This window comes from Lissotriton vulgaris, chromosome 5, assembly GCF_964263255.1.
Source record: "Lissotriton vulgaris chromosome 5, aLisVul1.2, whole genome shotgun sequence".
NCBI classification, from domain to species: domain Eukaryota; kingdom Metazoa; phylum Chordata; class Amphibia; order Caudata; family Salamandridae; genus Lissotriton; species Lissotriton vulgaris.
This window is the reverse complement of record NC_141693.1, coordinates 1,972,420,355-1,972,435,763: the sequence shown is the minus strand read 5'-3', so window position 1 is coordinate 1,972,435,763 and position 15,409 is coordinate 1,972,420,355.

Sequence of the window (15,409 nt, the reverse complement as noted above, 5' to 3'; positions counted from 1 at the left end):
AACAGATTTAAATCGACCGAGGGTGACTGTATAGTGGTAACCTTCAGGGATAGTCGTGCTGCCAGCTTTATAAGCAGCTGGAAAAGCGGTGTGACAAGTAGCTTGATCCGTACCATGGCTTTAAGTTACTTTTATCCAAATAACCATGGTCATTGTCGTACTCAAGTGCAGTCAACCTACGGACAGGAGGGGCTGCTTGAGCCAATAGTTGATAATCAATCAGGGGCCTATACACTGCCTATTGGTCCATATACTCGAACAAATCACATTGACTATAGGCATGAACAGTCATGGCAGAGCAGACCTAACAACCATCCTGGTAGATATCAGGAGAGAAGCGAGCTTTTTACCCGTCCCCAGCAGCAGCTCTTCTCACATCCCCAATATTTAGACACACAATATGGGGTACCTATTTCTAACAGGTATGATGCTTTCTATAATATCGACTATTTAGATGAGATCGATTGACAAATCGTATCTCCATCCTCCTACCCTATCGCTGTTGAGCCCCCAACTAAGGTAGCTCCCCTTTACAGAGTATCAAGCATGTGCCCAGAGTGCATAAGTGTTTCCTCCCCGGAGGCCAGTGAAGCGCCTGGGGCAGCTCCCTTAGTACAACCTAAAGAAAACACATCGAACGCGAGTGGGCGCAGCCACTCAGGTTCCACCAATTTAACTCAACGCATAGTGCACAGTGGTGTAAAAAACCCTCTAACCGTTAGTAATGTATCGCAAGAACACTTAATAACGGATCATGGGGTTCAAGCAATCTCTCCTCCCGCAGATCAGGCCCTGATAGCAGGCTTGGGCCTCACCGAACAACGCTCCATACATCTTTTATCTTGGAACACAGCCGGCTTAGCCGTTAAGGTTAATGATCCTGTGTGGTTAGCCTATGTAAAAAATTATACCATTCTATGCTTCCAAGAAACCTGGTTAGCAGACGAAAATGCACACATTGAGGGCTTTCAAAGTTTTTTCTTACCAGCAACCCCATCAAATAGTGGAAGATCCAAAGGGGGCCTGGCAACTTACATAAGCCTTGCACTCAGCTGCCAGGTCACAATCAGAGCGTCGGACAACAAACATATTCAAATCTTAGTGCTCAGGAATGGTAAAAAGGCACTGACACTTATCAACTTTTATAATGCCGTGTTATCAAACAAGGAGTGTAACATTCTCAAACTACAAAACCTTTTAGAAACAAAAGCGGATAGTCTACCTCGAAACATCATTATTGCCGGAGACGTTAATGCTTATCCCTGTGGCAACCCTGGAACGACTCCTATTGGCCTTTTAGGCTGCAACAGGAGGTCTGGCTTTCATTTTGATCACTCGCCCCGAGGCACCAGTATTAATAACTTAATAGATGGAAGGAATCTAACCGGCGCAATGGCCACACTGGAGGACTCACACCAGTTCAATGTCCCCACGTACAAAGGCCACGGTAAAGGCTCCTATATAGACCACATATTCTTTTCAAGAGATCTAGTTGATTTAGCCACAGACTTTGAAATTCTAACAAGCATCTACAGCGACCATAACCCTTTGTCGATCAGGATTGGAGGTGACCTTTTTGATCAGAGGAAGCCACGACCTGATCACGGTGTTTTAAAACCCATCAACGGAAACCGTCGCCTGAAGTGGTCAAAGGTTAACAGCGATTCCTTGTATGATTCAATTACCACTAGCTGTGGTAATGACCTAGATCTTTGTGTTTCCCCATCTACTTTGCCCGAAGCGACTCTGATTGCCTTTTCTGCCGTTGTTGAGAAAATTGGCCAAATGTTGTCAGTTCCAATAAAGGGACATCATGAACACCAACCAGGGTGGTTCGATCAAGCCTGCTCAAAGGCCGGTCGAGACTTAAAAAAAGCACTCAAGGCTACCCCAAGAGATCCTGTTCTTATTAAATCACTGCGATCTAACTACAAGACAGTCCTGGCAGCCAGGAAAAAAGAAGTAAAAGCCGGTGTTTGGGAGAAGCTATGTGATCCTGCAATTCTGGGTAATAGCTCCAAGTTCTGGAGCATTGTAAACAAACCTTTGTTTGACGTCCCCTTAAACTCTATTGTTGGGACTAATATACCGGAGGAAGAGTGGATGTTACATTACAGCACAATTTTTAAAAGTGATAATTCGCAAGCAGACTTTGTTTTTAAATCTTCTGACGAAAATGTATTATGTTTCACAGTGGGGGAGGTAGAAAGGGGATACAAGGATTAACCTGTAACAAAGCAGCTGGCCCCGATGGTATACCACCTGACCTATTTAAATCAAACATTTCCTTATGGGCACCAGTCATCACCGCAGTTGTAAATGCAGGTATTCTGGCTGGTTGCCCAAAAGCTTGGGGGTCCTCCACCATAGTCCCTGTTTTTAAGAAGGGTGATCGTGGTAGTGTTACATGTTATAGACCCATATCCCTGATTAACTCAGTCACAAAGGTGGTGGGGGGTATTATCCTAAACAGATTAACAGCCTGGGCCAATGATAACAACATACTGTCCCCAATACAATATGGGTTCAGACCAGGCCACTCCACGATAACCCAATGTCTGAACCTATATTTAATAAACAGTAAATACACCCTAGCAAGAAAAGGGACGATCCATATGGCCTTTATGGATTTATCGTCCGCGTTTGACTGCGTAGACAGAAGCAGGCTATGGGAGGTGCTGTTAAAAATGGGGGTGGAACAAAACCTGGTCAACCTTCTTGTTGACCTCCACTCGGACACAAGAGCAAACGTCCGTTACACCCACGACTTAAAGGTAACCAGAGATTTTAGAATAACTCGAGGTGTCAGACAAGGATGCATCCTTGCCCCTTTTCTTTTTAATCTTTATATTAATGAGTTGGAGGAGCACCTACTAAAAACTGGTACAGACTTTCCTTACATTGGCAAGAAGGGCATACCGGTCCTACTATATGCGGACGACGCCGTGTTAATATCTAGAACGGCGCTCGGTCTCCAAATCTTGCTAGATTCTTTTAATGACTTCATGAACTCCCGTGGCCTGAGCATCAATAATTCAAAATCCTTCACAATGATGACAGGCGTATCTCCAAAAAAAATATATCCTCACTCTGTAAACGGAGATAGAATACCCACTACAAAGACCTTCTCGTACCTTGGTGTTCTTTTTGACCACAAATTAACTTGGGCACCAGCAATACAAAAGAAAAAGGGTGAGGTAGTGCGGGCCAACGCAGCAATACTGGACTTCACTAGAAAAATGGGCAATAGTCCGGTGGCTGCTGTCTTGAAGTTATATAAAGCCAAAAGCACCGCAATTGCACGTTATGGAAGTGAAATATGGGGATCAGAATCACTAGGTGCCCTTGAAGTTACTGAGAATAACTTCTTAAAACAGGTCCTAAGGTTACCCAGGGGGACGGCCAACTTCCCGGTACATGAGGAACTTGGCATTCCACATCTAAGTGACAAGCTGGCCGTGAATCCCTTGTTATGCTGGCTGAATAGCTGGCTAAACACAGCCATACCTCTCACCAGAAACATTCTTCAAGAGGCACTACAGTGGGATGGTAGACTTAAGATCCCATGGTTAAAATACGTAAGAATGTGGCTTTTTGAATTAGGCCGACCAGATTTATTTTTATCCCCCGAAACAATAACAAAAACTGATGTAACCTTTGTAAGGAACACTTTTATGCTGTCCAGGTGCATGACACGGGAGGAAAATGAATACAAGAAAAGCAGTGTGAGACAGTATGCCTTAACCAAAACCTGTTTATATATGGAACCCTACCTGTCCTGGCCCATGTCCGGTTATGACCGTTTTTTATTAACAAGGTTCCGATTTAACATGTTCCATTTTTTATTAGCTGTACCAAGTGGAGCGCACAGAGGACAAGTGTTGCCAGCTTGCGGCTGCGACAATAAGTCTCCGCAAGATCTGGCACACTTTTTATTTTTCTGTCAGTTTTATACACTCCCCCGAAACTTGTTTTTAAAACCTTTACTTAAGCACATGAATTTTGTACAATACAGACCTGCACTGTGTCACCTTCAAATGCTAAATAGCGAATGTACCATGTTTGTATGTAGTTTCTTAAAACTCGCAGTTAAATATAGAAAAAGCATGGAAGGGTAACTAACTCAGCTGCTGATCGCACCCCCACTTCTAATGTATTTTATTCTTTTTAACTAATTTATTGTGTATACGCTTGTGAATGTCTTGTTGTAATACTACTCTCCCCATTTTATTATTATTGTATGGATTAATTTGTATGAAATGCTCTTTTATGATTGTTACATGTAAACAATCGAATAAAGATATTCTATTCTATTCTATTCACTCGTATGAATTTACAAATTACTCACCCAATTACTGAAGTAAACCGAAATGAATACCAAGTGGTAAGAACAAACATAAAAACACAAGAAGGTCATAATGCAAGTCTGGACAATAGGTCAATAACAACATCGACAAAACTGCCGGGAAATCAAATGGATATAATGGAAACGGAGACCAGAAGTCAAATCAAAATTTCCCTCTGAAAAAACGGACAAATCTGTAAATTAACAATTGAAACATCTACCACTCAAGAACCCGCCAGGATAAAAATAAGCCAAAATGTAGTAAAAACAGAAGGAGAATGCACCAGCAAGGGCAAACCGAATTCATATAAACAAGAAAGAACCATATTCAATAATATAGTCCAGAACAGAAACACGGTTTTCGAACCCCCAAACGCACAAATCCATAAATACTTGATGGAAATACGACAGAGATCCAGTAGAAACATCTCATAAACTGATTTTCGAGCCCAAATATGCAACAAAGTGCAGATCGGACACCCTAGACAGGGAAAATGTATTTAGACTGTTCAATGAGATACCAACATTACGCAATGTTGCATCTGCAGATCTCCTGGCAGTGGAATTCTTGCAAATGGAAAATATGCCACATGCAAATCTGTCTCAGAAAAATCACCACAACTTCAACAGAAATGCCTGCAATATACAATTCAAGGAAGCTAAAATGGTGCAGCAAAAATATCGAACTAATTATGGATGTCGTGCATAAATATATAAATGATAGTGTGTCTCAGAGAGTTCAATCACTAGAAGATGCTTGGGAGACTTTAGGGAAAACCTTAGAATACTCCCAGGACGCCCAGGGCCTCAGGGAATAAAATATGAACCATGGTATAACATTCAGCTCTGTGACCAGAAAAGAGAAATAACATGGGAGGGGAGAAAAAGTTCTGGGGCAGCAAGAGCTGGAAAATAGTAAGCACACGACACATCAAGGACATGAGAAAGAAATACAAGCTGAAGTACAAGGACGCAAAAAAAGAACACATGGAAATACTCCCGGGGGCCATTACTTTGGGCCAGTATATTGCCAAATAGTTGCAAATTTTGGGGTATTATAGATAGGGCTTCCGGGTTTATGGTATTTATTTTTTGGCCATTTCCGTCTGTAATTATCCATATTTATTTATTGGTCATTTTATTTGTATTTATCCACATTTATTTTTGCCCCAAGCAAAAGCCAACGCTACAGCTAGTATTTTTCCGCATTTATTTAAATTGACAATGCACAGATGTGCTCGGTTGTTATTGGTCAACCCAATGGGCCCCATTAGGATGGCGTGTGGACAAAGTCCACCCGCCATCCTCATGATGAAATGGACCACCGCCTTAAAATACATGTTGTGGGGCGTGGCCAAGATTGCGGGGTGAGCAGTCGTACTGCTCCTATGCTCCTGCCGACGGCCTGGCATATCACTGGCCTGGGGGCCGTTTTAGCCATAGTCAGCTCATCCCCGGGGGCTGGAGAGGTCCCTGTGCTGGTGGAGGCGAACTGGAGCGGTGACAGCACTTACATCTGCATTTGGATCGCTGGCGGACCGGATGAGGGCGGCTGGCGCATGGAGACCTGAGCTGCCTGCCCCGGAGCTGTAGGCAAACTGCGGAGAGGTCGGTGAGGCAGGGTTTGGAGCCCTGGCCCACCTGGAGTCAGCGGCGATCCTTGGGGGCGGCGCCAGCTGACACTGGCACCGTCCGAGCGGTGCGGCAGCGGCAGTGCATGGCTGACGGGAAGTGCAGGGCGATGCCCGCCTGCCATCTTGGGGACAGCGGACTGCCTGACTTTTGGGCCCGCGCAGAGGCAGTCGCGGCACGAATCCCTCCGCTGAATTGTCGCATCGGAGGTGCAGCGGGACCTGCGGGAAGCGGAGGCGGAGGCGGCCGTCCCCGCGACTCCGGACTGGCCGGTAAACAACGAGGCGCTAGAGGCGGGGCCCGGGACCCTCCCCCTCCGGCTGGGCCTGGCAGACTGCGTGGGCCTGAGTGTGGTTTGGGGGCCAGAGGAAGCCGCTGCGGTGCAGGACAAGAGTAAGCGGGGAAGAGACGTGGTTAGACTGAGGTGAGGCTGCCGGCTTGCTGCTGGGGGAGGCCTGGGCTGGAGCTAGACATTCTGGGACTTAGGCCCAGCCGGGCTTGGGCAGACGGATGGGCCGGGGGGGGTGTGGCCGCAGCTGTGGGGCTGATTGGTGGACTGGGCCTGGCCCTGCCGCTTGATGTAGACACTGGAGGAGGCCCTCACTTGGGAGAGCAGTGAAACATGCCAGCGGGGGGGCCCGGAAGAGAGTCTGAGGAAGGGAGAACCCTGGCCAGTGACTTAGCCAGTGTCGGGCCCAAACACACAAATAGAAAGAGCACTTGCATAATGGCGCTTCCCATGCGGTGAGAGCAGGAGTGGGAGAGCGGAGGTCTACCGGGCGGCTGTGACGAAGAGGCCCCAGAAGTTTCCCTGATTTAGTGCTCGGGCAGATGAGCGGCGAGCCGGGGCATCGTGAGCAGAAACCACGCTACAGCAGTCTTACCTGGAAGTTGGGGCAATAGTTGATGCACCAGATGGGGTATACAACGTTTACAACGAAGTTTTTACCACGCACTACCACTACAACGCAGGCATTACCACGCATACCATTACAACGCATTGCGCTGGGGGGCGCTCTAGGATAGGGAATAAGTATAATTTTATATCCAACACCTTCCCTAGTGTCCACGGGGACTGGAGTTGGAATATAAAATTATACTTACCACTATCCAGCACCTCTAAGCGCTATGCATTGTAACGGTATGCGTTGTAAATACAGCGCTGTAATGGTATGCGTGGTAAAAGTAAGCGTTGTAACGTCATACATCCACCAGATGGACCACATAGGTCAACAGGTGAGGGCCTCCAAGGTAGTGTGCAGCAACGGAGGGGGACTCCGCAAGAAGAAGGTGGGCCACCACTGGCGGTGCGGCCCGGCTAACGGCCTCATAAGAGCAGTAGCCCCTGGGAGCAGCTGGTTGGAGCGAAGGCTGTCACCCTGCGTGACCGCTCAGGCATCAGGCCCCGCAGCCTCTGCCTAGGCCGCTGGTTCCCTTGGGTGCTGGAAGATACAGCACGGAAGGTTCCCCACCACTTTTTGGATCTGGTTTGAGTGAGTTATGTCCTCCTCCAGGACCCGCAAAGACAAGACCCTTAAAGATCTGTTCGCAAAGGCGCAAGCTGGACAGTTGGCTTCCAATATGGCCCCGGCTCGGCATCGGGACGTGAGGAGGGTGCGAAGCCTATCACCAAAGCGTTTCTTGAGTCTATGTTTATAGCACTTCGGGAGGATATTCACACCCTGAAGCAGGAGTTCACGTCCAAGATCAGGGAGGTCCGTAGAGATGTAGACGGCATTGGGGAAAGGGTCGCCGACCTGCAAGGCGAGTGACAGAGAAGACGCGGAGATGGCGGCACTTCAGCAGGGGAACGTCCTGTACAACGAAGTACCGTTACGACGCAGGTTTAACAACAAAAGTCATTACAACGACTTTCGCTGGAGGGCGCTCTAGGATAGGTAATAGTTTAATTTACTATCCAACACCTTCCCTGCTATCCACGGGGACTGGAGTTGGAATAGTAAATTAAACTATTCACTATCCAGCGCCCCCCAACGCAAGTCGTTGTAACGACTTGCGTTGTAAAACCTGTGTCGTAACGGTGCGCGTTGTAAAAGTGCACGTTGTACCGTCATAAATCCCTTCAGCAGGAGGTCCTCAGGATACACGATCAACAAGTAGATCTCCAAACCCACCTTGAGGACCTGGAAAACAACTCCAGCGCCATAATAATCGGATTAGGGGGGTGAAGCTTGGCGACGACTCGAAGGATCTGTTTACCTACGCAAAAGAACTCTTCAATCACATTCTGGGCAGACCTTTGGAGACGGACCTCCGCTTGGATCGCACGCATCATGCGAGACCTCCAAGAGCACCATCGGCCCCACCACCAGATATATTGGTCTGTGTCCAGGATTTTCGCACCAAAGAAAACATTCTCCAAAAAGAGTGTCTGATGCACCCCCTTACGTTTCGGGACCAGACACCGGTGCTCTACCAGGAATTATCCGCCCTTACATTGCAAAAAAGAAGGACTTTCAAGCCTGTCACCATGCATCTTCAGCTGCGCAACATTCCTTACAGCTGGGGCCACCCCTTTCCGGCTGGTGTTTCGCTTGGGTAACACACTGTATCAACTGCGTTCATTGTCGGAGGCGTGCAGGCTCCCAGGTGTGGAAATCCCCAGGGAGGAGAGTGGGGATGAGAGTCTTAAAGAGGACATCGATGACTCCAGACCCCGTTGTCGCCAACAGGGCCGCAGGCGCGGCTCCAGGAGGCCCCCGGCTGTGGCAATCACAGAGGGCAGGAGGTTGTCTCTGGAGGCTGTCTCTACGGAGTTATCCTCTCCCCAGACTGGCTTAGTCTTGCAGATGGATTTAGTTACATGGCCGACTAGTCACCGCCCAGGTCGTGGGTGGGGGGGGCGGCATTTTTCTTGTTGGTCAACTACCCCGAACTTTCTTATTACCGATCATCAGTAGATGATGGTCAATGTGTTCTTCTTTGTTCCTTCCGATTGTTCTTCTCCCTGGTATTTTCAAGGGTTGGAGGGAGGGGGTATTTGTGGTTTCATGTGCACTTCTAGCTGTCCGATGGATGATTGGTTGTTTTTGGGGGGGGGTTGTGGGGGGATCCAGTGTTCCATGTCCACCTTCCTTTCAGAGCTAGGTTAGCCCCACATACCCACAGAGTCCTCTGTCTCCAGGCCGCCTCACATTCCAGGTATAACATGGGCGGCACAGTATGTATGCTTATCGTCCTTTTTGGTGTCAGCAATGCCAGCCACCACGCTTAAGATCTTAACCCTAAATGTGCGGGGTCTCAATAACCCGGTAAAACGCAGAGCACTCCTGTCATGCCTACCCAAGTAGATCTCTGCCTCCTGCAAGAGACTCACCTCTTAGCCAGGGACTGCCATTGTTTAAGATCCCGGAAATTTCCCACCCAATTCTTTTCTTCAGGCCCTACCAAAACAGCGGGGTGGCGAACCTGGTGGCTCAGCAGTTTTGAGGGGAGGTTCCACAAAAGGAAGCTGAGATTAAGGGAAGGCTCCTGACTTACCGATTCGCTATAGGTGGCCTAACCTTCACCATTGGCTCTATGTATGCCCCTAACGAGGGCCAAGAACGGTTCTTACATGCAGTTCTCTCAGAAGCCACAGCTAGGACAGACCGTCATGTTATCCTGGGGGGCGACCTGAACCTAGTTTTTTATAACAATAAGGATAGATCTTGCAAACGCCCTCACCAGACGGGCGCTCTTTCTGTTGAGGAACTTACCCGAATTCAGGACCTGGGGTTGTGTGATCTGTGGCGCGCAGGAATACTCATATTACTCCAACGCGCACAAGACTTACGCAAGACATGACCATTTTTTTGTATCTACACCTGTGCACGCACTCACGACTGCGGTCGATATAGGAGTTGCCTCCCTCTCGGACCATGCATCTGTCATCGCCACTCTCACTCTCCCTCCACTATCACTTCCCTCCAGGGTATTGCAACTCTGAGATATGCTCCTACACCGGGAGGACGTAGTTAAGCGCATACAACACTCCATTACTGATTACCTCTCACAACCCTTGCAACGCAGTGGGCAGCGCTGAAAGCAGTCATACGGGGGAGTTCATCGCTATCTCTGCCGCGGATAACATAGAGCGCAAGCGCAAAAGGGAAGAACTTACGCAACAATCCAGGGAATTCGACCGGATGCATCAGAGGACGGGAGCCCCTCAAGTATGGAGACAGCTTAAGGCCGCGCGCCACCAGCTAGCGGCGCTTGACAAGATAGGGCAGAATTTGCAGGACTACGGTTAAACAGTCCTACTACACCGGGGGAGACAGGTGCGTACGCCTCCTAGCCCATAGGTTGCGGGAGACCCGCAAAAGCAGGGAGTTCGAGAAATCCGCAGGGCGGATGGTAAATGTGTATCGGGGATAAGGCGATAGCCGAAGCATTTCGCAATTTTTACGCCACTCTTTACACTGGGGCTCCACTAGACAGCTCAGATGGGACTTCCTTTTTAGACTCGGTCCCCTTGCCAGCTCTCACCAGGGCCCAGGCTGACCACCTCAATAGGAATATCCATGCATAGGAGGTCATCGCTGCCATTTCTCATCTTAAGCCAGTGAAAGCTCCCGGACCAGATGGCTTTTCTGCTATCTTTTACAAGAAGTTTTGTGTCCAGCTCGCCCCTCTTCTCACAAAGCTGTTTAACTCATTCGCTGACCCTGGGGCGATCCCGAGTGATCTCCTGGAGTCCTCCATAGTGGTCATCTTCAGGCCCGGGAAGGATAAATCTATGTGTGTAGCATATCGTCCAATATCTCTTCTCAACATAGATCTTAAATTGTATACCGGAATCCTGGCCACTTGCCTTGCCCCTAATATGCCAGGTTTTATTGACCTGGACCAAGCAGGATTCATTCCCGAGCACCAGACATCAGACAATACCAAACAGGTTCTCCATCTCATCGAGAAAGCCGCACGTATCCCGGGGAGTACATGATGCTCGCTATTGACGCTGAGAAGGCGTTTGATCGAGTTCACTGGCCCTACCTGGAGCAAGTCTTTGAGCAAGCTGGGATGGGGGAGCGGTTTCGCACATATATCCTTAATTGCTATAAGTTCCCCACGGCAGTGGTCCGCGTGAACGGGCAGACGTTCTCCCGATTCCCCATTGAGAAGGGCACGAGCAGGGGTGCCCCTTGTCGCCCCTTCTCTTTGCCCTCTATATATAGCCCCTGGCTCAGAGACTGTGGCAGAATACAGCAATTACCGGGATTAAATTTGGTGGATATATCCACACGATCAGCGTATATGCTGACAATGTCCTGTTATCACTTGCGACTCCGAAGAGTGCACTGCCGGCATGTCTGGCGGACCTGGATACATTCGCTCGGGCGGCAGGCTTTAAGGTGAATACGGACAAATCGATAGCTTTAGACCTCTCCTTACCACGGCACACCCGGGAATACTTGCGAAACTTGCTTCCTGTGCAATAGGTGACAGACACAATTCCATACTTGGGGATCCAGCTGTCCCCCTCCCCTCCCTGCAGTGGTTACCACCAACTATGCGCCCCTGAGTAAGAAGATTCGCCAGGAATTCAATGGAAGCATTACCCCCTTTCATGGCTGGGCAAAATCTCAGTGGTCAAAATGACCATTTTACCTCAGATCCTTTATCTTTTTCACACCATCCCTCTTCGGCCGCCCGCAGGTTGGATACAACAGACACAATCGGATCTTGCACAATTCATCTGGAACGGTCGGAAGCCAAGAATGAGGCGTGCTTTGGCAAAGCTTGCTCCTGAGAGGGGAGGACTTGGGGTTCCTGATCTTCGGCTCTACTTCCAAGCCGCTCAGCTGCGATACATGGTTGAGTGGAGTCGGTGGGAGTCGGAGAAGCATTGGCTGTTTCAGGACCAGGCGGTGGCAGCGTGACTTTTGCAGGAAATTCCCTTCTTGCGCAAGCCCCACAGACCCTCTAATTTGTATGCCTCGCATATTTTGCGGGTTCCCCTTGAGGTATGGGATGCTACTAATCTCAAGCATGAATTCACCACCTTTTCCGTCTCCGCTTACCCCACTGATGGACAACCCTGATTTCACCCCCAGTATGGACACGGCTGCCTTTGCAAGGTGGAGGCCTGCTGGGTGTCGCTTTCTATATCATTTATATGACGCTGAAGGGGTCGTACCGTTCCCCCAATTTGAGCAGGACTATGGGCTCCCAGAGACAGAGAGGCTTAGGTACTTACAAGTTAGACATTGGGCGCTTCAACCCCAGGTTCGCTCCGAAGTGGATAGGTTCCTTTCCCCTTACGAAAGATGGCTCATTACACGCACATCAGATAAAAAAACTCATACCCGATCTCTACAAGATGTTGCAAGAAAGTTATGCCCATACATACAACCGCAGAAAAGCGCAATGGGAGATGGAATTTGGCAGGACGTTTAGCCATAAGGAGTGGGACAAAATATACTATGGGGCCCGACACTCTGCATATCACATGGGGCTTATTGAGACCCTCACGAAGGTAGTAACCTACTGGTATTACACTCCGGAGCGCTTACATGCAATGGACCACACGCGGTAGGCGATATGCTTGCGTGGCTGTGGCCAAGTGGGCACTTTAGTAAACTTGTTGTGGGAATGTGAGCATGTTCAGCCCTACTGGACCCAGGTGCTAAACGAGGTAGATAAACATTTTGAGACTGAGATCCCACGCTTTCCAGCGTATATCTTGCTCGGCCTCCCTAAACCCCTGATGTACCCGCTGCGATCTCGCAGAGCGAGACAGATGGCAATTGCGTTGGGGTTGGCAATACAAACCATACTCATACACCAGCGCACTCCCAATACCCCAACATTTACAGGCTGGCTGCATCGTCTATGGCATGTACTTGGCATGAGAAGCTAACACTCACCATGGCGGGGGAGGGATCCAAATATAACAAACTGTGGCAACCCTTTTTGTCGCTCCTAGCTACGGAATTTAGGGAGGTCACATGCCCCAGATATCACCAAATCCCAAGAGACGGCCTGAAAGGGGGGGGTCACATGTGGACCCAGGTAGTAGCTTAGGTAGTGGACATGGAACACAGGGGGGAGGTGGGAGTGGGATGGGTGGGGTCAAGGGGGGCGATTAAGGGGGTTGTTTTCTCCGTTTAGAGTTTTCTTATGTATACAACACTTGCTGGAGAGGCACCTACTGTCAAGTTTACGCCTTTGATTTTGCTTTGTACAGCCGTATGTTCTGTAGCACTGATGGTCGGTAGCTAACCATACGCTGCCATATTTGTGTGTTGCAACTTAAAACAATAAAGAAATTTAAACCATAAAAATACATGTTGTGCATTTCAAAGCACAATGTGACAGGAACAACGCAGTGCCTGCCATGTTGTTCTTTGAAAGGCAGGGGGGTACCATAGGTACCCCCCATGTATACCCCCCACCCCCGGAGTTCATGGGGGCCCGCAGGGTGCCCCAAAGCAGACTCTGCATGCCTTTCCGTGGGTATTCACAATAGCACATTCTAATATGGCTGGGGGTGTCTGAAAGACGCCTCCACCATATAGAACTCTTATCCGCCCAGTCGACATGTCGACTGGGCGGAAAAGCGGCGGACAGGCTTTCCATATGCCGCGGACCCCCTAGCCATTATAATATGGCGGGGGGTGATTCCTGCACGGATGGCTACCGCCGGCCTCGCGGGGCGATCCGCCCGTCATCCTAAAGGGGCCCAATACATTCATCTGAAAACTTTGCCATTGTAGTACAAGCACATGTGCATTTCTAGAGACTTTGAGGACATTGAGGCTTTTTCTGGTTTGTTAATAAAATGAAGACCACTGAAAACTCGTTCAATATTCGCTGACGATACTGGAATGGACAAAAGATTCAAAATAAGATTACACATTGTTGGCCAATCTTGCTGCTGAGAACGCCAGTATGTCATTGCACGGATGTCTTTTTGTGGAATGGGGTGCATTAAATATTTAGTCAATTTTTCCTCAAAAACATTCATTAGGTCCTCAGACGCTCCAACCAACATGAATAAATGCTTGTAATCATTGAAATCCTCACTAAACTGAACTTTCTTGAATGGATCCAGGATTGTAACCAGTTTCTAAAAAGAGATGTAAGTCATTTGTCCAGTTATGTTACCAGCTAGCACAGCATCCCACTTGGTGTTCAGTGCATCTTTAAAACTAATCATCTCTTTTATTAGCGCATTTACTTTATTTGTGGTAACATTTGCAATAGGCTGGTGATCGTTGGGTATTGCATATAGTCTTGCTCCAATGCCAAAGCCATGTCAACATCTATGGTTGAATAGATTTGGTGGGCATGTGTTTCTTCTGACTCAAGCTTCTTCTGAATGTTGATGATACCAGTGAGAGTTTTAACAATGAAATGCATCTTCACATAGAAAGATTGGTGGTTTGCACTGTTGGGGCCGAGTAGTTTCCGTAGGTGATCAATTTTGGATCCAGTGGCTTCATCATTGTTTACAAAAGCAAGGAAGTAGTGCCATATTTCTGAAAGTCTTACTGCTCCCTCATACCTGCTGAGCCATCGGATCACAACAACCGCCCTTGGATATATTATTCTCCCATCAACTTTTTCTTGCGAATAAATGCGTTTTAAGTTTAGCGCATACTTAAATACTGCTCCAGCTTTTGTAACAAAATCATACATGTCCCGGTGTCAGGCTGAGACAGAGCATAGGAAACAGCAGCATGTATAAGATGACATGGATCTTTTATATGAATGGAATTAATTCTCTGAGCAGTGCACAAATCAGTTTCTACCTTTGTCAAATAGGATGCAGAATCGGAACATATTGCAACAAGGTCATGCCATAATTTATCCAACTTTTGAAGCACATTGTATACAATGAATGCAATTTTAGCAGAATTACCCTCATCAGACACAGTGATGTCAACTAAGGCTGAGCGGCGACCCTTTTCTTCATCATCACTGTAATATGTGACCAATGTTCCAATGGCTGGGTCACCATGCACCTCTGTGTTTTCATCAATTGTTAAAGAGATAGGGACATTTGCTACAGCTTGACGTATGTTGCCAAGCTGTGTTTTAAACACTTCTGGGAGATATTTTTCATACATTTGGCTGGATTTGAACATTGTCCTTGCTGCATGGCACAGCTGCCTAATCAGCTCTCCAATTGGACCATCAGTCTGGTGAAGTGGAACACCACCTTCACACAAAGCTTTCACAACCTTGTGAGGGATATCCGCAGCCTCTTCAATATTTTGACGTGCACGAGTTGTGCATTAATCCATGGTCATTTGCTCCGTACGGGCCTTCTTTACAACTGGCAAAGAAAGTCTCTCATGGGTTTTACTCCTCAGGTGGGCTTTGATATTGTCTGCTGCCCTGTTTTCAATGTCAACAGTTGTTCGACATGACTTGCAGGTGAACATTTTCATCCCTTTAAGGGATACGGCTTAAAATTCTGCA